At 37.6% G+C, this 27,038-nt stretch overlaps 1 pseudogene; it reads right to left on the bottom strand.

Annotated features, from left to right (window-relative positions):
• Positions 1 to 12,132: 12,132 nt before the first annotated feature.
• Positions 12,133 to 27,038, bottom strand: part of LOC149147070 (non-structural maintenance of chromosomes element 4 homolog A pseudogene) — a 49,407-nt pseudogene continuing 34,501 nt past the window's right edge.

The raw sequence follows: 27,038 nt of genomic DNA, 5'->3' as shown, positions 1-27,038 counted from the left end.
CCCCACAATGTGGCCCAAATACTCAACTTCTTCCATGCCAAAAGAACATTTGGACATCTTAACAAATAATTTATGCTTGCAGAGTAGTTACAAGAGCAGATCTACATGTTGAAGATGTGCGGCCCAAGTGCAACTATAGATGAGGATGTCATCGAAGAAGACAAGGACAAATTTCCTGAGATATGGTTTGAGAAGGTGGTTCATAAGGCTCTGAAAAGTAGATGGGGAATTACAAAGACTGAATGGCATGACCAGGAACTCATAATGGCCTTCATGAGTTCTGAAAGTAGTCTTTGGAATGTCAACTTCCTTCATGCGAATTTGGTGGTAGCCTGAGCGAAGATCCAACTTAGTGAAGAATTGAGCCCCATTGAGTTCATCCAACAAATCATCAACAACCGGGATGGGAAATTTATCTTTGACTGTCAACTTATTGAGGGCCCTGAAGTCTGGACACATCCGCCATTCCCCATCTTTCTTGAGCACCATGACCACCAGTGATGAATAAGGACTAATGCTGGGACGAATGACACCTGCTTCGAAAAGTTCCTTGATTATTTTTTCTATTTCATTCTTTTCGGTGAATGGATATCTGTATGGGTGCACATTTGGTGGTTGGGCCCCTGGAACCAAGGTGATTCTATGATCATGTTCCCCTCACGAGGGTGGAAGCTCATGAGGCTTGTCAAAGACTGGCAGATGGTTATTTAAAATCTGTTGCATGTCAGGATGAATCGATAGAGAATTGGGTTCGACGGCCTGGATGGCATTAAATTGAGTGATAACTCCATGATGGCCCTTTTTTAGCAATTTTTCCATCCTATGTGAGCTGATGATAGAGGGAGCTCCCACCTGGAGTCCACGGAGGGTATATGTGGAGTTGTTCTGCTTAAAGCTCATATATAACTCCTGAAAATCCATTATGATTGGCCCAAGAGTGTGAAGCCATTCAGCACCGAGGACAATGTCGCACCCTCCCATGTGTATGGAAAACATGTGGGTCTTCAACTGATAATCCCCCATTTGAAGTTTGACATTTTCACAGCGGCCTTCACATTTCATTGTTCCCCCATCTGCAATTTGGACTTGGAAGTTAGAAACTGCTCATACAAAACAGTGCACTACTTCCGCAACTTTTTGATGGATGAAATTATGTGTACTTCCACTATCAATCAAGACTACTACTGGGCGATGTTTAATAAAGCCTATGATTTTGAGAGTTTGAGGTGAAGAAATCCCTACCAAAGCATGCAGCGAAATAACTGGTTTGTCAGGGACATTGTCATTGTGGTTGTCTTATTCTACCTCCTCCGGTTCCTCAAGTGGTGGGGCTTCCTCCTATGAGCTGTAATCAGTGGCATCAATTTGGAAAAATTTAGGCTCCTTGCATTTATGACCTGGGGAGTATTTTTCATCATAGTAGTAACATAATCCCTATTTTCTTCTTTCGGCCATTTTTGCAGGTGACACCTTTTGAACCTTAAGTGTTTGAGTCATGCTGTGAGCCTATGGGGGGCGACCCTTGGCGGTGAAATTTGGGTGAATGGACTGGGTTGCTAACGCACATTCCACATTATGAGATACATTGCAAGCCTCCGACCATGTGGGAGGCTGGTGTAGTCGGACGTTGGCTTGTATGGCCTCTTTAAGACCGCTAATAAAACATTCCATGTAGAACGCATCTAAGAGATCCCTAGTGTGGAAAGCTAAGGCTTCAAAGGCTGTAACATATTCATCCACTGTGCCAGTCTATCAGAGCTTAGTGAGACAACCCAAAAAAGAAGATTCCTGGTCAAAGCACTCTGTAAGAGCTTTTTTGAAGGTGGCCCAAGTCAGAAAACTTCCATTGCAACGTTGATGCCATTCCCACCATTGCCATCTTTGATTGTCCAAGTACATGCTCCCCACCATAAGCTGAGTCTCATTATCTAAGATGTTATTCAAATTGAAATACTGCTCCATTTGTGCTATCCATGCGGCCGAGTGAGTACCATCAAATTTATGCATATCCAGCTTGGGAGGTCGCGGACGAGATTGTTGGTGGGTGTCCTAGAGGTAAAGAGAGCGGATAGACTCACCCTCACTGTGTCCATTGCCAATATACGCCTCCTTGCAGGCTTCCTCTTTGCCCTTAAAGAGTGTGTCAGTTAGTCTGTCAAGCCGAGCTTGGATGGTTTGCAAGGATTGTTCAAGTTTGTCAATCTTCTCATTGGCCATAGCTTGCGCTCTAGTTTCTACCATGCACCGATCTGATGTGCTTGAAATTTGGGACCGCCCGAATTTTTTCATTGTTCATTGCACTATCAGTTAACCTTTTCTCCATAGACTTGGTGTATTCCATGAAAACAGAGTTGAAAGTGTGTGTTGTAGTTTTTAAAACCAGATGGAAAGCCCAAGGAGAAAAGGCAAAGAAAAGGGAGGAGAGGTAGTTTGTGTTGAGCCCAAAAGTTTAGAGATGGTGAATGATGACCCTACAATCATAGTGCCATTTAGACGGACATGATGCATAGCCTTATGTGAGAAAATTCAAACACATGGCCACCACTTCCAGCTTTCTAGTATGTTTTCCCTAAATTTTAAAGGTGACAAGGTCAAAATTGGAGATTTAGAATTTACTGTGTCTGAAGAAACTATTTCTCAAGCCACAGAAATCCCCTTACAAGGTGAAAGATGGTTCAAAGGCAAGGAGTTGGATGCCTCACATTTTAAAGAGTTTGTAAAACCTCAGTACAAAGACAAATATGACACTACATTCCCAAGAAACTACTTATTGAACCACTACAACCAACGGTTGAGGGTATACAGAGGTATTTTACATGTGAAGGTCGCTTCAACAAGGTGTACCAGTATCACATTAGGCTGCTTATGCATTTCACTGGAAAGAGGAGCCTAAACTTACCTTATTACTTGTTCAAAATCTTGGGCAAGATGGCAGAAAGAGTTCAGTCTAAGGGAGAGAAACACTTGCCTAGCTTGTTCCATTTTTCACTAATCAAACTGTTAGTTTTACATGAGTTAGAGAAAAATAAGATGTATTGGGATAATTTCTTGGCAAACTCATGTTTGCTGGCTCATGCAGACATTTTACCTATGGAAGTAGATGAAGAGGTACCTAAAGTTGAAGAGACTGTGAAGGAATCAATGAGGGATAGGAGAGAAGCTAGTAAGGGGAAAGACAAGATACAAGTGGCCCATGAAGAAACACGGTTTCTTCACAGACCGAGGACTAGATTTTCTACCAAAAAGTTGATTAAGGAGCCAACTTATCAAAATACCATTGATCTCCCATAGGATACTACAGAATAGGGTGCAGGGGGTGAGCAAGATGTTCAAAGGGAAGACAAAGACCTTGAAATTACAAATTTGCAGGACAACCTTGTTAAAGCTCATCTTAATATTTCCTATTTGCAAAAGAAAAATCAAGAGCTCAGGCACACAACAAGAAAAGTAGGCTAGAAAAAGGAAAGTGAGTTGTACAAGAGGCCTCCTTGACCTACAGTCCCGGATAAAGGAAAATATGTAATTGATGTAGAGGAGATAAGAGAACCCATTGTGCAATTAAGGAAGCCTATGAAAAGGTCAACAACCAAATGGAAAGAACAGATGAAAGAAAAATTTCAATCAACAAAGAAGCCAAAGTTTGATCAATGGAAGGAATATCAGAGGTTATTTGAGGACATTGAAGATTGCCAATGACAAGTTGATCAGATAACAAAGAATACTAAAATTTACAAGAGGGTCATCAATGATACCATCTTTTATCACAACAAACTTTTCACATTTTTAAATCTTTTTTGGAAAATGCGAACACTTGTAGTGTCAGTATTTCAAATTGTATTAAACAGGGAAAATTTCTTGATAGCAGTGCTATAAACAATTTTTGGAAATCCTAGTAGATAAGTAGAGAGTCTTTCAGTAATTTTTCCAAGAAGAAGAAGGACTTAAAGCCTACATTTAACCCTCTCCATTGGAAAATTCTCTCAACAATCTTTCCAACGGTATGTGGAAGTCCAAAAATGGACTCCTGGATCAAAAGATATGGCCTGTTGAAGTTTAAGGGTTTGAAGCCTTTGAAAGGAAGGAAAAAGAGCATATCGACGATCGAAGATCAAAGATCAAAGGTCTAAGGCATATTGGAGGTACGAGAGATATCACATATCACATATCAGAGGTCTATGGTGAATCGACACATCGACGGGTCCTCAGAGATTACACATCGCACATCGACGATCACATATCCAAGGCATATTAGCAATCAACAATCGATGATCGCATATGTGATGGGTGAAAACTTTAAAATGTTGTGATATATGAAGTTACGATATGAAAAAGCACTGATAGTGTTAAGCTGTCAAGAAATTTCCAATAGTGTTAAACTACTTGAGAACGTCGAAACAGGTTAGCAAAGGATTTTCATCGAAAAATCAGAGGTGGACGGGCCTTTTCTCTCTCCTCTAACAAGATTTATGGCGTAATATGATTGGTTCCAATGAGGCTATGTGGCATCTGACATTAGCATGATGTGGCAGTACGGAAGGACATGTGGTAGGTAGTTTTGGTATTTTGAGGGGTCATAAGGGAGAAACTCGGGGTGACATGTGTCACTACTCACAAGGTGCCACGTGGCAGTGATGACATCATATTGGACATCGGCATATTAGAGGTTGAGGATATCAGAGCTTTGTAACACTTTCCACTTAAAAATGTTTCGAATAGAGGGGCTCTAATATTGGGGCTGGCACATGGTCATTAAGACTTAAAGAACTAAGAGCTTAAAGCATTTAATAAAGGAAAATAGCCCCCAACAACGAACACAATTCCTTAGGAAATCAAGGCTAGGCAGTATGGTCACAACCCTTGGTCTTATGGCAAAGAAATGTGGGAAAGGGATAAACAAAAGGGGCCAAGGGAACATCGGAAATATATTTTCGTAACATTTTAAGAATAAAGTCCCGATGAGTTGCAACTCTGACATATTGGGCTCTGATAGTATAACGTGGAAGTGTTAACAGATAGATGGGTCGGCAGCTATTGAATCGTAGGAAAAGAGGGATGGTAGTTTGGAATGGACAGTTAACAAGATTGTGTGAAAACAACTACAACCACTTCAGATTTAAAGGGAGAGGATTAACATTAATAAAATAATTTCCAGTTTTAAAGGCTAAAGATTTTCTAGTAAATTGAAGAAGAGCGAAGGAGTAGTTTTGATGGATTATTGCAGAGGGACCTATTATGTTAGAAGAAATTCTAAAACTATGGTTTAGGGACTTGTTCTACTTTCAAGGGAAGTAGTTGACTAGATATTTCTTTTTCCTCAATGCAAATATATTTTCTTATAGTTATTCTAGGACATACACAATATTTTTAAGTTTATCTTTTGCATACATGAACTTGAGATATATTTAAAATATATATGTTTCTGTAATTATGTAATGAATATTATTTTGTAAAATTGTTATGTAAAGCACTGTATAAACAGTTTATGAATGTTGGGTGTGGAGCTTGATTATCTTCTTTATTCAGAGGTATCGTCGCATTGGACCCCATTTCGTATTGTGGTGGAAATGTCGCTTGTAAATGTGTGCTACCAGGGGGGTGTAGGGAGGGCGACGATGATTATTTGGAGCCCCCCCCAGCAAGGGATTGGGGGCAGCACCCCTTAAGCTAAAAATAGATGTAAATTGCCTTGTAAAATGTTGTAATTTCATAGTCAATCTGGGTCATTCATTAAGCGGAAATCTGACAGTAGAAGTTATGTTTAATTTAGGGTTTTTTTCCCTAGAAGGCAACCCCTCACTATATATGAGGGAATTGTATTGCGGCTATGTAGATCTGTATTCTGAGTGAAGAAGAGAAAGGAGATTGAGATAGAAGAGGGAAAAACAACGGATCTACTATAGGTTGTATCTCTTCATTTTCCTGGATAATATAAAAGAAAGGACAGGTTGTTTCGCCGTGGACATAGCCCAAATTGGGTGAACACTACAAGAAAAAAGGACACTGGTGAGGGGCGAAAAATGTCACCATAAGCTCATTGGTGATGGTCAAAAGAGCCTTCATCACCAAAAATTGAACGTCACCAAAAGTGGCGTCGCCAAAGGTATAGGTGTTGTAGTGACATTCAAAGTTCGTCACCAATAATGATTTATAATGACGGATAGTGACCGTCACCATTTCATATGAGCAATGGTGATGGACCATAGCCTCCATCACCAAAACCTAAATGTCACCAAAGGTGGCATCGCCAAAAGTATAGGTGTTGTAGTGACATTCAAATTCCGTCACCAACAATGATTTATAATGACAGATAGTGACCGTCAGCATTTCATATGAGCAATGGTGATGGACCATAGCCTCCGTCACAAAAAAATGAAAGTCACCAAAAGTATAGGTGTTATGGTGACATTAAAGGTCCGTTACGAATATTGATTATAATGACGGATAGTGACTGTCACCATTTCATATGAACAACAATGATTTTTTGTGATGGACCTTTCATGGTCATCACTATTGGTGCATATATATGGTGACTTTCGTTGACCCTCACCAAAAGCCGCATTGCCATAAGTATAGGTGTTGTGGTGACATTCAAGGTCTGTCACAAATAATGACTATAATGACAGACATCGACCGTTACCATTTCATATCAACAACAATGATTTATGGTTACATACCTTTGAGGTTCGTCACTATTGATGCATATATATGGTGGTGTTCGTTGACCATCACCATTTCATATTTTGGTGATAGTTGAAAAATGTCACCAAAGCTCATTGGTGATGGTCAAAAGCTCATTCCATATGGATCATGTCAGGGCATGATGGAATCGAACCACCAACCTCCTACTTGTAAAGCAGGTGCTCTTCCATTGAGCTAGCACCCTTTAAAGAATTAGACTTTTAAAATTAGACCTTGAAACTTCATAAATTGTAAATTCTACAACTTTCAATAAATTAAAGTCTTGACAATATTTTACTAAACAAGCAAAGCAACATCGAAGCTACAGGTCCCTACCTAATGGTTATGGAAGTTATGAAAAGTGGGTGGAGGGAAAAATAATTATGTATAAGAGAATCAATATGTTCAGTTGAATACTCAATTAGAAGTGAAAGTCTGAAGACATTTATAATCTATAAATGACCTATAACTAGAAAATGCACCAAATATTGCAAAGGAAATGTCATAAGTTGATAACATATGGAAGAAGAACATTGATGAAGACAGATGCAATATGTTATAGGTTGAGTGAAAGAAAAATCTCAATGTTGTTGTTGTTTGGTGTTTAGATATCTGAATGATATCTAAAATTCTGTGCAAATGTAACATGGATCTTCGGAAACCATGAACGACATATGATAATAAAAAAATTATATATATATATCCCCTTTACATAAACCAACATGCAATTTGGAATTTCACAAGTCCACACTCAAAACATGATAGCAACCAACAAATAAAAGAAATTGACTTGGACAGAAAGCAATAGCTTCACCTTCATTCTTGAGCTGCTTCTATTTATTTGAATTTGACTCATGACATTCTTTATCTGACAAGGAATCAAAATCATCACTAGTATTAAATTCATCTAACACGGACTTTGGATATCCCACTAACATCTGCGTTTTTGTTTCCATGCCTGAAAGCCATGGAGTTTCATGTTGATAGTAGAATAAGATGTGTGCCTGCTGCTCAAGAACACATTCCTTATTAACCATTGTTACTTGACAAAAACCAAAGAGACAACACAATATCAACGTACACAAAATCCCCTACCGAAATATAATCATAACTTAATCATAACTTAGCAAAGAAGTCTAGAAGATGTTCTTAATTAATAAACTTTGTATTTGAAAATACTATTTCTTTAGATTTAAAAAAGACTATGTTGTACACCACTTTTGTCTATTTATCCAGGCAATTATATCATAGCATATGTCACACAGTAGCAATCTATAGTACCTAAAGTAAAAAGACAAATTTGCTCAAGAAAATAGATTTAGAAAAGAGATTTGAAAACTATAAGTTTGTCATCAAAGCTTTACTTAATTTAACAACAAACTAGTTGGAGTTTGAAAATCAAAATCCTTCATAGGAAATGAATAGGACAATGGCCAAAGTCATTATTCATACAAGTAAAGCTAGAGTCACTATTTCCATTGTAGATAACTAAAATTTGGGTAGTGGTCTAACAATTAGAGCTTATTTTCTGGGAAGACTTGTCAATACCATCATTTTTTTTCCACGGTCTATTGTGTCTCTAGATCCAGATCAGATAGCTTGCCATTCTCAAGTTCTACCTTTCAAGTACTAATTTATGGCTCACCCTTTAAAACACAATTCTGCCACTCCATTTTATTTTGTTTTGTCAAGAGAATTGGCAAGACCTGCCCATCCTCTATTTTACATAATCAATAACCATCCATCAATGATATAAAGAATAACAGATACACAACAAAGGCCAAAGATGTTCTTGTTGTATACCTATGTTCTAGGACTCATCTGACCTTACTGGTGCAAAGAGCTCACCCTGAAAAATTAACATCCACGTGGAATTTAGATTTTTTTTTTTTTAAATCAAGCTCCAAGTAAACCAATCAAAATATGAACATCCTTTTAATCAATAAAATCTTTGACTTAAAATAAAAGTGGCCTAGAATTGAATGTTATATCAACCATGTTAAGGAACTAACATTGGGTGAGAAATACAATCCATGCATATTGTATTAGTGAAATAATTGATCTGGTAAAGCTCAAAAACAGATGACTTGGAGCTAAGAAACACAAATAAATGACGTAGAACTAAGACATGAGGTTTTCCTTTCAACCCTGTCATTAAATAACTCTTATTTATGTCACTTACCATTAAACTTTTTTTGATACCAGGTGAAAGTGGTATTGTAACATTAACCTTTGATAGTCTGTTTCAACGATTACTTCTCAAGATCCGCTCCATTACCAACATTTGGGGCTAGATAAGATACATGCAAAAACCATCAACATGAAAATCAAATCTACATCCTTGTAAAAAATGGGAGGAAAAAAGATATCCACAAATTGAAACAGACTGTAGGATATCTCATTCTTGCAACATGATTATCTTGTCATGAACAATAAAAAAATAAATAAGGAGAAATGTAATTTTTGCCACATTTTGACAATGAAATCTTTTGCATATTCTATGAACAATTGATGAAAAAAGTCAGCTAAAGCTTGTTAGCATCAGGATTATAGTAAAACATAAAGGAACCGCTCCAACACATATATAATCCTAAACATAAGTATTTATTGAGGACATTATATTTTGTGAAAATATGGAAGTCAAATCTTTGAAATAACACAATTTATGGTACCATTGCCTTATGAAGTCCATTCATTCGAGTATTTACGAAGTCCATTCAGGAATTTATTCAAAGTTCAAAGTTCAAACAATTAACATGTAGCCTAAAAAAACTCATATTTGAAAAGGATATAACCCAAAGATGTAGAGTATATATCTCACATTTATATATCCTAATTTCCAGACATTGAAATGACACTTTTTAGCATACTATTGTGAATTCAACCCAAAATGCTAGAAAAAAATATTGATGGTTATTTTGCTAATATAGAAGTTTTATACATGCATTTATTTAAACAGTTAGCTTGCAATGTCAAACATATCTAAGGATGCACACAATACGTTGCATCTTTAGCACTGGTGTGTGAACTTGAGAAAACGAAGTCCAACATTAATAGTTTGCCTACAATATGCACTAGCAGAATAGGTGAACAATAGTATTGTAGGTATTTGTTATGAATATATGTATTGCAAGCCAATAAGAGTATGGTTGGAACATTCATGTCCAACCCTTCCAATTTTGCCTATAATTTTCACTGGTCTAATAGGTGAACAATAGAACTGTAGGTGTGCATTTTGTATCACTTACCTAAATCCAACACCTTCAGCATAGAAATTTCAAAGAATATGTCCAAAACTGGTAGGTAATTTGCAAAATGAAAGAGTTGGCTTGATTGTTTCTGGAGAAGACTAGATTCTTACATTGTTCAATGTAAATTCATGACACTTTTCCAAGCTTAGATGGAACAAAAAGGAACCAAGCTAGAACGTTATTTAAAGAATCCTTACTTAGCTAGGGTAAAATGTTAGCCCTTTTTTGTCAAAAAGCATAAATTTAAAAACCTTAAGAAAGTCAGTGAAGAGACTGTAGAAATGTTCTTATCAAACCACTAACATAAAAAAAGCTAAGAAATATTGCTTTGTAGAAGAGATATTCATGGTCAAATTAATAAGAAAGTGACGTTTTAGCATAGTTAATGCACTATTTCTCATGTCATAGTGTCCCAGGGCATGCTAGGGACTACAGGGAGTGATCATGTACATCTAGAGAAGAGGTGGGGAGACATCGAGCTATAGTCAGGAGGACTACAAGCAATGAGGGGCAGATACTTGAGGTACCCAACCTCTTGGATTATACCTTGCTACGGGAGCCCCGAAGAGAGAGTAGCAGGACTGGCGGATGTGGGTAGAGATGGATGTGATGAAGCAGCAGAAAGTGCCACATTGCAGGAGTCCCCAGGCAGTGCGAGGCTAGCAGGCTACAATAGTGTGAGCCTTAGTTGCGGTCACAAAGGAGTGCTAACTGCAGTCATGAAGGGAGACCTAGACGCAGTCTTGAAGGAGCTCTAGCCACAGTCAAAAAGGAAGCCCTAGTTGCAATAAAAGGCAGCCCTAACCGCAGTCAAAAGGAGGCTTAGACACAACAAGAGAGAGGCATAAGACACAATCTAGAGAGAGGCCTAAGATGTAGTCAAGAGAGGCATAAAGATGTAGTCAAGAGAGGCCAGATACGTAGCAAAAGGAAGGCTCTTATCCACCGCAAAGGAGGCCTTAATCCATAGCAAGAGAGGGGCCCTTATCAGCCATCAAGAAGAAGCAAATAGCCACAGTAAAGGAAGGTCTAAAGTAGATTCACTGAGAGAGGCCCTAGAAGCAGTCAAAGGGAGGCCCTAACCACTACAAGAAGGATCCATAATACAGCAAGAAAGAAGCCCTAGAAGCAATTTGGAAGTCTTATGTTTTGCTATAGGTACAACGTGTGAAAGAGAGGTTGTTTTGAGTATTGTTCTTGGTTGCTCTTGTAGGGAGAAGGGCTGAAGTTTGAAGTTTAAGATCACATCAAGAAGAAGCATTCAATGTGGGTTAAATAGGGTTGTTCTATAGCTATTCCAGGAAGACTGAAGGGTTGAAAAGAGGCTGAGTATCTTGCTTGAAGCTTCAACTAAAGGATGAAACTCAACTAAAGGATGACTTAGCTTAATAAAGTTCATGATGGCCTTTTACAATCATATACTTATGAGTGAACCCAACTCCTATTATTAGGACTTATCCTAGTGTCTTGATAGGTGGGATATAGAGGACAAATACAATCTCTCTTTCTCCATTTCATTCCTCCCACCTTGAAAATCAAAAGGGGACATAATGAATTTCATATACACATACTTAATAGATATATATTCCTAATCTCTTTCCATATACTAGTTGTGCCTGCTTGAGCTAGGCTCAAGCAATTAGTCAATCTAGAGCATGCATATCCCTACTTATTCTCCACATGCCTCTGGGTGGATCTCTCTATCCCTGTAGTGCCAGTAAAAGGGTTTGGGTATGGTAAGGGCTGCTAGCTAGTTTTTTGAACCTTTGTATTTACATCTATTTTCGCCTGGCCTTACCCTACTCTCATCTCTATGTATTCTCAAATTAAACCAACTACACAATTAGAAACTTTGTTCTTGTGTGGTATCTCAAAATACTTTTCAAACATAAAATTACAACATACTGTCACAAGGAGACTAATCATGGTTTAACAGATCAAACTTGACATCTTACATTAACAATTTCCTTTTACGTGATGCCAGTCTTCTGCCCAGGCCTTGGAACCATGCCTAAAGGGGTGTACTACATGACCGGGGGTTTTCACTGCCAGTAAACTTAATTATAACTAATTATGAGAACAAGATAACATTGTTTATATACCAGATTGCTTAAATTAAAGATTATCTTCCTGTATGAATTACAGTGCATTGATAGAAATAGAGATAGTTTCCAACAAAAAGCACCCAAAAAAGTAGCAAAATTCATAGGAGACACTTATTTCGCTTCTTCGGCATTGGTATTTGAACACCTCCACCACCATCATCACTTCCACATTCATCCTTATGCACCTCAAGAGTTGCAAGTACCACTCTATCCCTGTTTCTTGAAATCTCTCTAATAGGAGTCTCTGCAGCCTTCTCAAAACAAGGAATCATAAGTGGATTGGTTCTGTGAGGCATCAACTCCTCACCACTTTCAACAACTTCCATCATTAACTTCCAGTGTTTAAAATCAAACCGAAAAACAAATTGGCTGTAAGAAGATTCTCTAGATGCCATTTCTGTAGCTCTGGGAGCATTTTTGGGGACAACAAAATGTTTTCCATTTTCATCGACATTTATTTCAACTCTACCATCCTTTACTAGAAATGATAATGCAAAGATGTTTTCTATTGTATGGGAAAATGATATTCTATTTAGAACCAAATTCTCTAATCTGGCTTGCTTCTGTTTTCGCAAAATGTTAAATATGCTTGCCATATTCTTGTCTGTTTTTTATTTTTCATCTTCTGGGGACTCTTTCACTACTTCAGGTCGAGTACTTTCTATCGGCTTAGTCTGTTTTCTCTGTACTATAACTTTCCTTTGCTTGGGTTCATTATCCATTGGTCCAAGCATAGTGCAAATTCCTGCCACATGCTAGAAAACAGAAGCAGCTAAAAGCCCAATATTTCTCCATGATATTTGGGTTTGATCATCATTTCCTTCCAAAGACCTGCTTCCATATGCTTAGTCACTATAGTTTCTTAGAATATCACTACTAATAAAATCAACTGGAGTATCACCATCATTGTTTTGTGATCTTTTAATAGTAACGAGGAGTGTGGATGTGAGATCAAAGAGTGTATCAACATTTGTAACTTGCTCACGAGGTCTCTAAACAAAATTGTGCAAGCTTTCCACTTTGCTAATTATAGCCTCAATTTTTCTAGATTCTGCTTTTAAAATATTTTCTCTCTCCTCAGCAATCGAAGCCTTGAGGGGATGATAATGGTACCTTAATATAAAGTGTTGCACCTACTCTGATTGTTACCACTGCATGCAGTAGAATCTTCTTTCTTTCTCAGGGGCTTACTGTGGCCTTGTTGTGATCTTTTTACCCCACGAGAGGAATCTTCTAGTGTCTGACTTAATGTTTCTTCCTCTTTAACTCTAGCTTGGGTACCAAGCTTTCTATCCATCCTTCCTATCACTTGCTTTTGGAGTTGATAGAAATGAAAATATTCAACCAAAGCTAGAAGGAAGGGCTTGAAATTGAGATTTCTGATTGAAGAACTGCCGTGAAATGGAAAGAGAGCAAGAAAAGATTTTCATGTTGCATTGAAATGAGGGAGGGCAGGGAGTTGTGATTTACCCTACCCTAAGAAGTCTGCTTTGTAATAGAAGAGGGATAAAGGCCCACTCCAGTGGATATAAAGTCCCAAGACATACGCATTTTCGAATGGAATGCGTAGCTGCAGTGTGCCAATTAAGCGTGAGGATTGGGAGAAGTGACAGATGTGGGAGAGTGGCCATATTATTGAAGAATTTTTTACATTGAGGATGGCACCATTTGAATATGGTAAGAATGTCAATTCTAACGTGGGGAGTTTCCAACGCCACTTTCTCATCTACATGAGGGAGTTTACAACTTTTATATCTTTGTCTCAGTCCTATGGTCAATATATTAGTGTGAGGATTCACTGTTTCATGATCCATATGTTGGATGCTTTGCTAAACTTGAGATTTATAAGGAAATCTCTTTAGATATCCAGAATGTCTCAGAAATTTATTTGAACAATTATTGTCTTGCAACAATGTTTATTGATGATAAATTGCTTGGTAATGTACACATGCATAGAAGAGTGTGACTGATGGCATGGATACTCGGCCTTTCGAGTTGAAATGGCCACCTCTAAAGATAATATTTGGAATATCCCTTGAGCCTTTCTTTGAGATGGCATCCAAGAAGTTGGAGTGAAGACATCAAGGAACTCTATATTTTTACATATTCTAACTGAATCACCAAACAAGCAAGAGAAACTAAAACCAGGGGTTATATAAGTAATAGCCCCAGTGTATGGGAAATCCAGGCTTTTAGAGGAATATTTCCGCAATTTAATAATTGCATGAGGATGAATATTTCTGTTACACTATGTGTTGTTATTGATATGTTTGGATGTTTTGGGTGAACACTTGGCCCATCTTCAATAACATCCAATAACATTTGAGTCCAAGACAAATTTAAAGAGATCATTTATCAAATTAGTTGTCCAGCTATGAAAGACAATCAAGTTTTGGAAGAGACACATCGTAGTACTATCAAAGCAAATTGTGGACCATGTTAGAAAATGGATCAAAAAGTTTTTCAGAATGTTTGCTAAAATTTAACATTTAGCATTGTCTTAGCATTTTCTTATCAACTTTCATGGAGGCAAAAAGTGACAAGAGAAACTTGCACAATAATGGCGGCCACTAGAATGAGAAACACAATGAATTAGCAAAATGGAATATTTTTCTATGATGACACATGGGAAGATACTTCTTACTCTCAATGTGGTTTTACAGGAAAAATAGTTTTTGCCTTTGAGTATAGTTTATGTATCGTAATGTAGCGGTTGTTTCCCTGCTACAATAAAACAAATATATATCCATCTCAAGGTGAAATAATAACACCGGTATATCTTTGAATGATATGGACTATGTGTTGTGCTCAACAACTAGGAAAGTCTCTATCGGTCATAGTGCGATGAAGTGATGGGTTCGGGTTTCCGTGCCCGTGTTGTCAAAGTATATCGATACAAGTGATGAAAAAACATATGTTCAATTCCCTGGAACATATCTTATTTTCATTACTTGTCCAGGATAAATCCACGGCAATAGTTGAGAAATGTAACCAAAAGAAAATAAATATGTAGTTTATTTAAACAAATGTGGCATGAGCAGAATGTTGGAAATAATACTGAGAGGGGAGGTGAATCAGTATTATCAAGTTCTTTTAATAAATCTTCCTTATTTATACTTTGAATTATTTTTGCATGTCAGTACCATAAAATAATGAGCATGAACAAAGAAAACAGATAGTCACACCAAAGAACACCAGATGTAAGGTGGAAACCCAATGTGGGTGAAAACCACCTGCTGCAATATGTCTCTATCTTCTTTCAAATTAGAAACTCCTTTTACAATGTTTTTGTACTGGTGCAGTCCTTTACCAGTACGCAGGCTACAACCTGCAGAGAGCTACAACTCTCTCTCGTTTTCCAGTCTATCCTGGAAGGGAGCTACAACCCCCTACTTCTTTTCTTTCAAGGACCACTTTTCATAAATTTTCAAACTGGATCCATAAACATCAAGAGATCATCAAGTATAAGTAAATCACCCAGTCAACTGCAGTAACCAGATCAACAATAACAGTAAACTAAACCCAGAGCACCTTATCAACAGAAAAATTCAGTCAACAAGAGTCTTAAGACAGATATGCTGTTCTCCTTTATCTGGCCTGCGTGGCTCCGTACTTCACCTTTTGCTCCCCTGCGTATACCCGCAGAGAGCCTTTTGCTACACCGCGTACCCACGCACTGTCTCTTCGATCACGCCGCGTGCTGCTACTGTAGCCACGCACCCACAGATGCGATCGCGCCGCGTACTTCTACTGTAGCCACGCACCCACAGATGCTATCGCGCTGCGTACTTACGCACCTGCGGCTTCTGAAGCGCCGCGTACTTTCACTGTGCCTACGCACCTGAACCTCTGTCGCGCTGTGTACCCACACACTGCACCTTTTTCTACTCTGCGTACCCACGCACTTCTCCTTCTTCTGCTTTGCGTACCCACGCACTTGCACCGTTAATCACCTGCGTACCTTTGATTAGGGCCGAATTGGCAGTCCACCAGTGTGCCACAGATAGTCAGATGCCCAGAACTGATCATGCGCCCAAGAGATCACGCTTCATAGATTCACTTTCAACCTCACTTTTATATAGATCAAGCTTTTAAACCGATAACCCAATATTTCCGATCTTAAGATATTCAATTTGCAAAAGATGCCTTGGCCAAGTGATCTCCTTTGCTTTATATAGGCAAGCTCTTCCTAAAATCATGGATCAATACCATAGATAACAAATACAAGGGGCCCAAAAACATGGGGCTCAATAATAATAATAATAATATAAAACAATACCACGGGCCAAAACCATAGAATCAAGAATGGCGGGCTAAATACCACGCGCCAAACATAAGAAACCCCACGTGAGCGCGCTTCTCTGCCTTGAAGTAAGTGAACTGGGGGTACGCACCTTCTAAACGGGTGACCTGCATGTGCGGCCGCAGTCCCTTCATGGCGTACCTGCGGGTATGCACCTTTTGAACTATTCTCCTGCGTACTTCTTAATTTCCAACATTTTGAGAGCCTGATCAGAGCATTGCCACTTGAAGGTGTTGCCATCAAGTACAACATCTGTATCATAGAGCCATACCAGAATCATAATGCCAACAATCTCCCCCTTTGGACTTGATGGCAACCTCAAAATCTTCAATGTCATTCTCCCCCTTTGACATCAAGGGCAAAGGGTTATGCTCCCCCTAAGAACATGCTCCTCCTGAATATAAACCAGATCTACAAAGAAGAACCATAATCCACCAAACACCATAAATGACTATGAAAGAGATAGAGACATATTGCAGCAATATTCAGACCAGCATCCATGATCTCCTTCTGTACGTCGTCCATAATGCCAACAATGCATTATATGCTCCCCCTGAACCTGTGCCATTCGATCTTCAACCAATCCGCAACCCAGCACATATACGCATATGCCCTAGATGAGCCTTGCGTACAACCAACCATCAGAAGAGATTCAACAAGATGATGCATCAACAACCCCCAGCTTTTGCCTGAGGTATTCAAAGGTCTCCCTGGGCAATGGTTTGGTGAGTATATCAGCAACTTGTTCCTTAGAAGGAACATACTCCAACTTGACCTTTTGTTCAAGTACTTGTTCCCGGAGAAAATGATACTTGATCGGTATGTGCTTCGTCTTTGAATGCATGACTGGGTTTTTTGAAATGCTGATTGCACTTGTGTTATCACATAAGATGGAGATAGGTGGTGTACAAGTGATTTGAAAATCCTGCAAGGTCTGCATCATCCAAAGGAGTTGAGTGCAGCAAGATGCAGCAGCAACATATTCTTCTTCAGCTGTAGACAAGGCAATCGAACTCTATTTCTTGCTGAACCAAGATACTAATCTGGAACCCATAAAGAGCGCACCACCACTTGTGCTCTTCCTGTCATCCACACTTCCTGCCCAATCTGCATCTGTATAAGCATGAAGTGTGAGATCTGTATCTCTAGGATACCATAAGCCATAATTTTGAGTCCCTTGAAGATATTTAAAGATTCTCTTCACTGCCTGAAGATGAGCTTCCTTCGGATTTGCTTGAAATCTTCCAACTATTCCCACTGCATGCATGATGTCTGGTCGGGTACCTATCAAATAAAGTAGACTTCCAATCATAGATCTGTAGGTTGGTTGATGCACTGCTGCTGATTCATCATTTGCACTGAGGCTACATCCTGTGACCATGGGTGTACATACTGGTTTTGCATCTTCCATGCCATATTTCTTCAAAATCTGCTTGAGATACTTGGTTTGAGACAAAAAGATTCCTCCTTCCTTTTGTTGGATTTGCAAACCAAGAAAATATGTCAGTTCTCCCAGCAAGGACATTTCGAATTCTTTCTGCATCACCAAGGCAAAGCTTTGACTCATAGCTTCTTCATTGCTGCCAAAGATAATGTCATCTACATACACAACAAGTATTAGCAATTTGTCATTTTCAACTTTTATATAAATATTGCTGTCTGCTGATCCTTTTGAAAAACCTTGTTGATGAAGATATTTGTCCAAACGATAGTACCAAGCCCTTGGAGCTTTTTTGAGACCATAGAGATCATTTTTCAATCTGCATACAAGATTTGGATCATTTCCAAGAATGAAACCATCTGGCTGCTCAATGTAAACTTCTTCTTCCAAGTCTCCATTCAAAAAGGCTGATTTCACGTCCATTTGAAATACTTTGAAGTTTTGAAAGCTTGAGAGAGCAAGGAACATTCGGATGGCCTCAAGTCTTGCAATAGGAGCAAAAGTTTCTTCAAAATCTATTCCTTTTTGCTGCGCATACCCTTTACAAACAAGTCTGGCCTTGTTTCTAATTACTTCTCCATTTTCATTCAATTTATTTTTGAAGACCCATTTTGTCCCTATAACATTCTTATCTTTTGGTCTAGGAACCAGCTCCCAAGTATTGTTCTTTTCGATCTGCTCAAGTTCTTCATCCATTGCTTTGACCCAACATTCATCTTTGCATGCCTCTTTCACATTTTGTGGTTCAGTGGAGGAGAGTAATGCCAAATAGCTTGAAGCTTCTGCAACTGTTCTTCTTGTTTGTACACCTGCTTCTTTCTGCCCCAAAATCTGAGATTCTGGATGATTCTTCTGAACATATCTGGATGGAGTCTTCTCTTCTATCCTTATCTGCTCTTCTGGTTCTTCTTGAGGTTCTTCTTCTTCATCATTCTGTCTTTGAGGGTAGTCTTCATCTTCTTCGATATCTTCATGATTTACTTGCCTAGGAATGTATCCCTTCTCATCAACCACTACATCAATGCTGTCAACAATTCTTCCAAGTCTTTTATTGTAGCACTTGTATGCTTTGCTGTGTGGAGAATAACCAAGAAGAATGCCTTCATCTACTCTAGGTTCAAGTTTGCCAAGTTGCTCATCAGTATTCTTAATATAGCATTTGCTCCCAAAGATTTTGAAGTGCTTTACCGAAGGAGTCTCACCATACCAGAGCTCATGAGGAGTTTGAGTGCTGTTCACCCAGACATTTGTTTTGTTGAGAATAACAACCGCAGCATATCCAGCTTCACCCCAGAAAGTTGTGGGAGTTCCAGACTCATCAAGCATAGCACGAGCCATTTGTTGGACTGTTCTGTTCATTATTTCCACTACTCCATTTTGCTAAGGAGTTCTAGCTGTAGAGAATTCTCTTCTTATCCCATGTTCTTCACAAAAATCGAAAAATTCATTTGAGGTAAACTCCCCACCTCTGTCGGATCTGAGGCACTTAATTTTGTATCCTGATTCATTTTCAACCAAGGCTTTAAAGGATTTGAATTTTTCGAATGCTTCATCTTTATGCTTCATAAGTCCTAACCAGACAAACCTGGAGAAATCATCAATGAATAATATCAAGTATTCTTCTCCTCGAGGTGTCCTTTTCCTGAATGGTCCACATACATCTGTATGTACAAGCTCAAGAGGCATGCTAGCTGATCCTTCCTTCTCTGGAAAGTTAGTTCTGGTTTACTTTCCAAACTGACATGATTTGCATATGGTGTTGTCTGGAATTTTGATATCTGGAAGACCGCGAACTGCCTGATATTTGCATGCTTTCCTTATTTGTGAAAAGCTTAGATGCCCCAACCTCCGATGCCATAACTAGTGTTCATCATCCTTGCTTAGATAGAATTGTTGTTTTCCTTCTTCAAATATGTATAGATTATTTGGAGTTCTTTTACCTTTGATCACTGCTTTACCTGTATCAAGATCACGAACAAGACATCCATTTGATCTAAATATCACCTCGGTTCTTTGATCACACATCTGGCTGACACTTAGAAGATTATGCTTCAACCCATCAACATATAAAACATTTCCAGCTTTGACCTTTTCTTTTAACTGAGCAGTGCCTTTTCCTTTTATAGCTGCAGGAGTATCATTTCCAAAAGAAACTTTCTTTCCCTTTTCTAAAGCAGAATATGATTCAAGTTTTTCTTTATCACCTGTCATATGCTTCGAACATCCACTGTCAATGTACCATAGATTTTCTTGTCCCTCTGCATAAAATGCTATCCCACATCTTTCTGTTTGTGGTTCCTTTATTCTCCATGTTTTGGTGCTTGAGGCTTGTTCCTTTGTCTGCTGAAACCTGCTCCTGCATTCAGAATCTTCATGACCAAAGTTATTGCAAATAGAACATTCAACTTCATTTTCAAGAACCGAAAATTTGTTATAGGTCCTTTTTGTAATCCCGGTCATACTTCTTTGTTTTTGAGCTTCTCTAGTCATGATCGTTTTATATGCAACACATTGAGCTGCTTTGTGACCAAAGTTATGGCAAGAGAAGCATTGTCCATTGAAGAAACTTCTGCGGTTATCAAATCTTCCAGACAAACGATTGTAATTTCTATTGTCATTCATTCTTGAAGCAAATTGAGAGGATTTTACCTGTGGCTGGTTGTAGCTTTTGTTCATCCTTAAGATGGATTACCCCTGGTTTGCCTGATAGTCTTTGTTTGTAATTGGTCCCTGCTTTACCTGGTGATCTCCATTGTGCTTTTTCTCATTCCTTCTTGCTGCATCAAGATAACTCTTTGAGGTGGATGCTTGAGAAGTTTCTCCATTATAGCCCAAACCTGTCTTGTTTAGAGGAGAACGCTGTACATTGATGATCTCATCCAGAGTTTCAGATCCTTTGACAAACTTAAGATTAATAGCCTTTGTTTTCTCAATCTCTTTTCTAAGACCAACAATTTCACCTTCTAACTTTTCAAGATATTTTTCTTTTTCATCAATTTGAAGTTGTAGAGTATCAATGATCCTATTCTTTTCTTCTATACATGTCTTGAGTCTAGAAATTTCTTCATAAAAGCTATCCACATCTATAGCATCCATGTAATCATCATCTTCAAATGCCATTAAAAGTTTATAGTCATTACGTCGTTCATCTTCATCACTATTTGATAGACCATCACTATCTTCATGAGTGTAGTAGCTTTTCTTATTTGCAATCTGTTTCTTGTTCCATCTAGCAGGTTCCTTTCCTTTATCAATCTTATCCTTATGAGGACATTTCGCAGCATAATGACCTACTCTTCCACAAGCAAAGCATTTAAAAGGTAACTTACCTCTGAACCTTCCAGTACCCTGTTGAAGATTTTTGACAAAATTTGATTCTTCTTCTTCTTCTGGCATGTAACTTGCTTCATAGTAGTCTCCTTTGCCTAAAGCCTTGAAAGCAGCTTCTCTCTTGTCTGATGGACCTCCCTTTCTCATTTCATAAGCAGTTAGAATTCCGTGTAGCTGGGACATAGTAAGAATTCGTAGATTTTCCTTTTCTTCTATTGCAGACACTTTAGATTCAAACTTGGGGGACAATGATCTTAAAACTTTTTCAACCACAATAGCCTCTTTTATTTCTTCACCCAAGTTTTTCATGCAATTAACAATCTCGTCTACCCAAAGAAAATAGTTAGCCACACTTTCATCATTATACATTCTGAGATTCTCATACTGAATCCTGAGGGTTTGAAGTTTAGCACGCTTTACCTGTTCATCTCCTTCGTAGCTCAAGACAATCTTGTCCCATATTTCCTTTGCGGATTTATATTGCATAACCTTTACGAATTCTGTTTGAGATAAGCATCCTAGCAGAGTATTGACTGATTTAGCATTTGTTTCATATTTCTTCTTCTCGGCCGAATCTGTAGGAGTAGCTGAAGGAAAAGTGTAGCCTGTATCTATGATATCCCAAACTTCTGTACCAAGAGATTGAAGATAGGCAGTAACTCTTACCTTCCAATAATTGAAGTTTGTCCCATCAAAGATTGGTGGCCTGATTGATGCTTCCCTCTCATAGTTTCTCATGATGAATGATCTTCCTTTAAGCGATCAAGCTTCTCTGAAGGACCTCCTCTGATACCAATTGTTGGAAATAATACTGAGAGGGGGGGTGAATCAGTATTATCAAGTTCTTTTAATAAATCTTCCTTATTTATACTTTGAATTTTTTTTGCATGTCAGTACCATAAAATAATGAGCATGAACAAAGAAAATAGATAGTCACACCAAAGAACACCAGATGTAAGGTGGAAACCCAATGTGGGTGAAAACTACCTGCTGCAATATGTCTCTATCTTCTTTCAAATTAGAAACTCCTTTTACAATGGTTTTATACTGGTGCAGTCCTTTACCAGTACGCAGGCTGCAACCTGCAGAGAGCTACAACTCTCTCTCATTTTCCAGTCTATCCTGGAAGGGAGCTACAACCCCCTACTTCTTTTCTTTCAAGGACCACTTTTCATAAATTTTCAAACTAGATCCATAAACATCAAGAGATCATCAAGTACAAGTAAATCACCCAGTCAACTGCAGTAACCAGATCAACAATAACAGTAAACTAAACCCAGAGCACCTTATCAACAGAAAATTCAGTCAACAAGAGTCTTAAGACAGATACATCGTTCTCCTTTATCTGGCCTGCGTGGCTCCGCACTTCACCTTCTGCTCCCCTGTGTATACCCGCAGAGAGCCTTCTGCTGCACCATGTACCCACGCACTGTCTCTTCGATCACGCCGCGTACTGCTACTGTAGCCACGCACCCACAGATGCGATCGCGCCGCGTACTTCTACTGTAGCCACGCACCCACAGATGCTATCGCGCTGCGTACTTACGCACCTGCGGCTTCTGAAGTGCCGCGTACTTTCACTGTGCCTACACAACTGAACCTTTGTCGCGCTGCGTACCCACGTACTGCGCCTTTTTCTGCTCTGCGTACCCACGCACTTCTCCTTCTTCTGCTGTGCGTACCCATGCACTTGCACCGTTAATCACCTGCGTACCTCTGATTAGGGCCGAATTGGCAGTCCACCAGTGTGCCACAGATAGTCAGATGCCCAGATCTGATCATGCGCCCAAGAGATCATGCTTCATAGATTCACTTTCAACCTCACTTTTATATAGATCAAGCTTTTAAATCGATAACCCAATATTTCAGATCTTAAGATATTCAATTTGCAAAATATGCCTTGGCCAAGTGATCTCCTTTGCTTTATATAGGCAAGCTCTTCCTAAAATCATGGATCAATACCATAGATAACCAATACAAGGGGCCCAAAAACATGGGGCGCAATAATAATAATAATATAAAACAATACCACGGGCCAAAACCATAGAATCAAGAACGGCAGGCTAAATACCACGGGCCAAACATAAGAAACCCCACGTGAGCGCGCTTCTCTGCCTTGAAGTAAGTGAACTGGGGGTACGCACCTTTTGAACGGGTGACCTGCATGTGCGGCCGCAGTCCCTTCACAGTGTACCTGCGGGTACGCACCTTTTGAACTATTCTCCTGCGTACTTCTTAATTTCCAACATTTTGAGAGCCTAATCAGAGCATTTCCACTTGAAGGTGTTGCCATCAAGTACAACATCTGTATCATAGAGCCATACCAGAATCATAATGCCAACACAGAAAACATATGCACCAAATTACAAAATGTGAAAGTCAAAGTTCTGTATAAAAGTTTTAAATTAAAAAAATTTCAAACAGTTGCCAGGAAGTTTAATGAATGCAACTTCCTAGCACTCATCCAATGGCCATTCGAGGAGGGTCGAATCCATCCATCAATATGAAGAGATCTATAAAAGCAAACAGGGACTTTGAAGAAGGGATCCCTGATTTTTCATACCCAAATGTTGCCCGATTATTGAGCAAGGGCCTAACGAGTTAGTGAGGGTTTCCCTTTTGTTTTTGTTTCAATCTATTTTCATGCTTAGATTTTTGCTAATATGATGTCATTGGTGGACCTCAATATACGGCGTTGCACCATACTCTAATTGTTACCACTGCATGCAGTAGCATCTTCGTTCTCTCTCAGGGACTTACTGTGGCCTTGTTGTGATCCTTTTACCCCATGAGAGGAATCTTTTAGTGTCTGACTCAATGTTTCTTCCTCTTTAACTCTATCTCGGGTACCAATCTGTCTACCCATCTCTTCTATCTCCTGCTTTTGGAGTTGAGAGCAATGCAGAAATTCAACCAAAGCTAGAAGGAAGGGCTTGAAATCTATGTTACTAGAAACTAGAAAGGGGAAACGAAACGAGAAACGACAACGAGACGAGAAACGAAGTTTGGAGATTTCACATTCAAGAAATGAGTAGAGAGAAAAACAAGAAGAATATGAAGCATACAACCAAGCATTTGTTTCACATTCAAGAAACTAGGAGAGAGAAAAAACAAGAAAAATATGAAACATAAAACCAATCATTCATCATTAACATTCTCGAATACTATGGTTCATAGGTAGTTTCCCATAGGCTTTATCTGCTCACATTGGTCATTCCTTAATACTTACAGTGATCAACAAAGCTTCCATTTCTCACATAATCCATTCTTGAATACCCATGTTTGATCCTCTAGGCTGGCAAATACAATAGTGAAGAAACACTTGGCACCGAATTCAAGTTTGATTTAGCCTTTGCATTTTCCAGATGAGTACATGATCCCACATACATTGTATATATTCTTGGATGTGACATGAGTGGACCTCAAAGTTGGGATCTATTGTATCATTTTCCACACAATTATTGGGTTATTGTTTTCATGGTTGTGTAACAAGATGGTGGAGATTGAGTTGATCTCCATTGGATATAGAGCCAAAAATAGAGGGTTGTCTCAAACTATTGCCACTTGCAGAACCATAAATACTACAACACGTGTTTGAAGACAAAATCTAAAGAGAAAACTTTCAAAAAATTATCTTTAATCCATTATAATAGAAAACTAATCTTTATAATAATAAAAATAATATATTTTAAAAGTATAGTTGAACTAGATATTAAATTGCTAGTTTGTGAGAAAAAAAGTTAACTAAATTATTTAACTACTAATTTATAAAACTATACATAAAATATCTCTACACATTACTAATTTATAAAAGAGATTTGATCCCTTTAGGGTGTTGGTATATCCGAATTAAGATGGATCTGGGTTAGTATATATTATTTACCATAATTATTGTTAAAGTGTATAATGGCTATCTCATATTTGTATTTGCATTGATTAAATGATTATTATATGTAGTCATGTTTTATATTAATTATTTTAATGCATCATATATATGGTTTTGTATAGTAAATTTATTTTTATGTTAAATTTTAATAGTTAAATTTAGATATTCTTTCTTGATATTAGTTATTTTTTATTAATTTTCATTTTATAAAATTTGTTATCTCAGTCAATGTTTCCAATTAACAAGTGTGGTTGATCAATGTAAATAAGTGAAATAAATTATTAAATTGTGTTTTTTTTTTAAATTTCTACTTAGTTAAATATTATATATAAATATCACTTGTGGTTATAACATACCAAACCAGCGGGTTATTACAGGTGGCGTGGTTTTCCTTGATAACGGTGATGAGTCAAACCGACATTCGTGGATAGCAGCCAGAGATGGCTGTCCTCACTGTTGGTTTGACACCTGAGTGTGATAGGTTTTGTCACCTTCGGAAAAAAACATACCAAACCATTCATTTTTAGTTGTTAAATATGATTATGTTAAAATAACTTTAAAAAAAATGTTATCACCCATGGTTAGAACTTACCAAACCATTCTTTCTTAGTCCCTAGATTTGTTTATGTTCAAATAACTTTTGAAAAAATGTTATGGCCAATAGTTTTGTTATATTCCATGGTTTTGTACTTTATATTCATTTAATTTTCTAGTTTTTGCACACGGTTTTGTTAGATTCCATGGTTTTTATTAGTTTTTTCTCATCAATTTTCTTTCATAAATTAAAACAAGCCAAAGAGACCTTGAAGTCTTGAAAAGAAATGTCATAATCTAGGTATTTTATTCTAGGCCCCTCTTAATATATTTTTGTACTTTATATTCATTTAATTTGCTAGTTTTTGCACATGGTTTTGTTAGATTCCATGGTTTTTATTAGTTTTTTTTCATCAATTTTCTTTCATAAATTAAAACAAGCCAAAGAGACCTTGAAGTCTTGAAAAGAAATGTCATAATCTAGGTATTTTATTCTAGGCCCCTCTTAATATATTTTTGGTTGTTAGATTTTTGTGCCAAGAGACCCTTTCCACCTCGGCAATATGTTATAATAATTGGAATTTTAACTCAGTCAAAATAAAACAAAATCAAATCAAATAAAAAATTTAAAAAACATAAAATTCTCCAGTGCATAGTTTTTTCCCATGGTTTTTGTACATGGTATTTTTCTGCAATGTAGCCTATTCAAAGGCTAATAACTAAAGCAACCTAGATCCATTTTAACTGTGGATCAAGTGTTGAGAGGATCAAATCTCTTCACTTAAAGAGGTTTGTAGCGAGAGAGAGAGAGAGAGAGAGAGAGAGAGAGAGAGAAAGTTGATCTCTCTTGATGCTCGAGAGAGATAGATCTACGCTGGTTATTTATAAATGAAGAGGAGTATTTTCTTGTAGTAGTACTCCTATTTGTTTTGTATTTAAAATTTATTAAATGATGGATTTCTATTTTGTATTTTGATTTTTGAGACTTGTTTATTTTTATAAATTTACAATTATTTCTATCACTATTTTTATGTAATTATGAAACTTTCCATATTTATCATAGTTGAAATTATGTTTGTATTATAGACATATTAATCAATAGCTTGTTGCTCTTAAGCTTTATTATTGCAAATTACCTAACATAATCTCTCTTATCACTGATGAAAAAAGTATTTATGGGATAAAACTATTAATGGGATGGATAATAGATAATTATTATTTTTTATATATTAAATTAATGTCTTTGGTTGATGATATTTAATATTATAGTTAGTCTAATAGTTGATAAAAGTTTCTATAGGATGGTTTAATCAAAATCCTTTTCCAATAATTTGAGAGGTTATAAACTAGACCAATGACAAAAAAAAAATATTGTGTTCCAATGTTTATATAAAATAATTAATTAACTAGAAAAATTAACTAAATTATTTAACTACTAATTTATAAAAATATATATAAAATATCTATATACATTACTAATTTATAAAAATATATATATATAAACCTTATA

The sequence above is a fragment of the Pinus tabuliformis genome, chromosome 9 (genome assembly GCF_031772625.1).
Source record: "Pinus tabuliformis cultivar Carrire ecotype Pingquan chromosome 9, CPIR1, whole genome shotgun sequence".
NCBI lineage: Eukaryota > Viridiplantae > Streptophyta > Pinopsida > Pinales > Pinaceae > Pinus > Pinus tabuliformis.
This window is presented reverse-complemented; position numbering and strand designations above follow the sequence as displayed.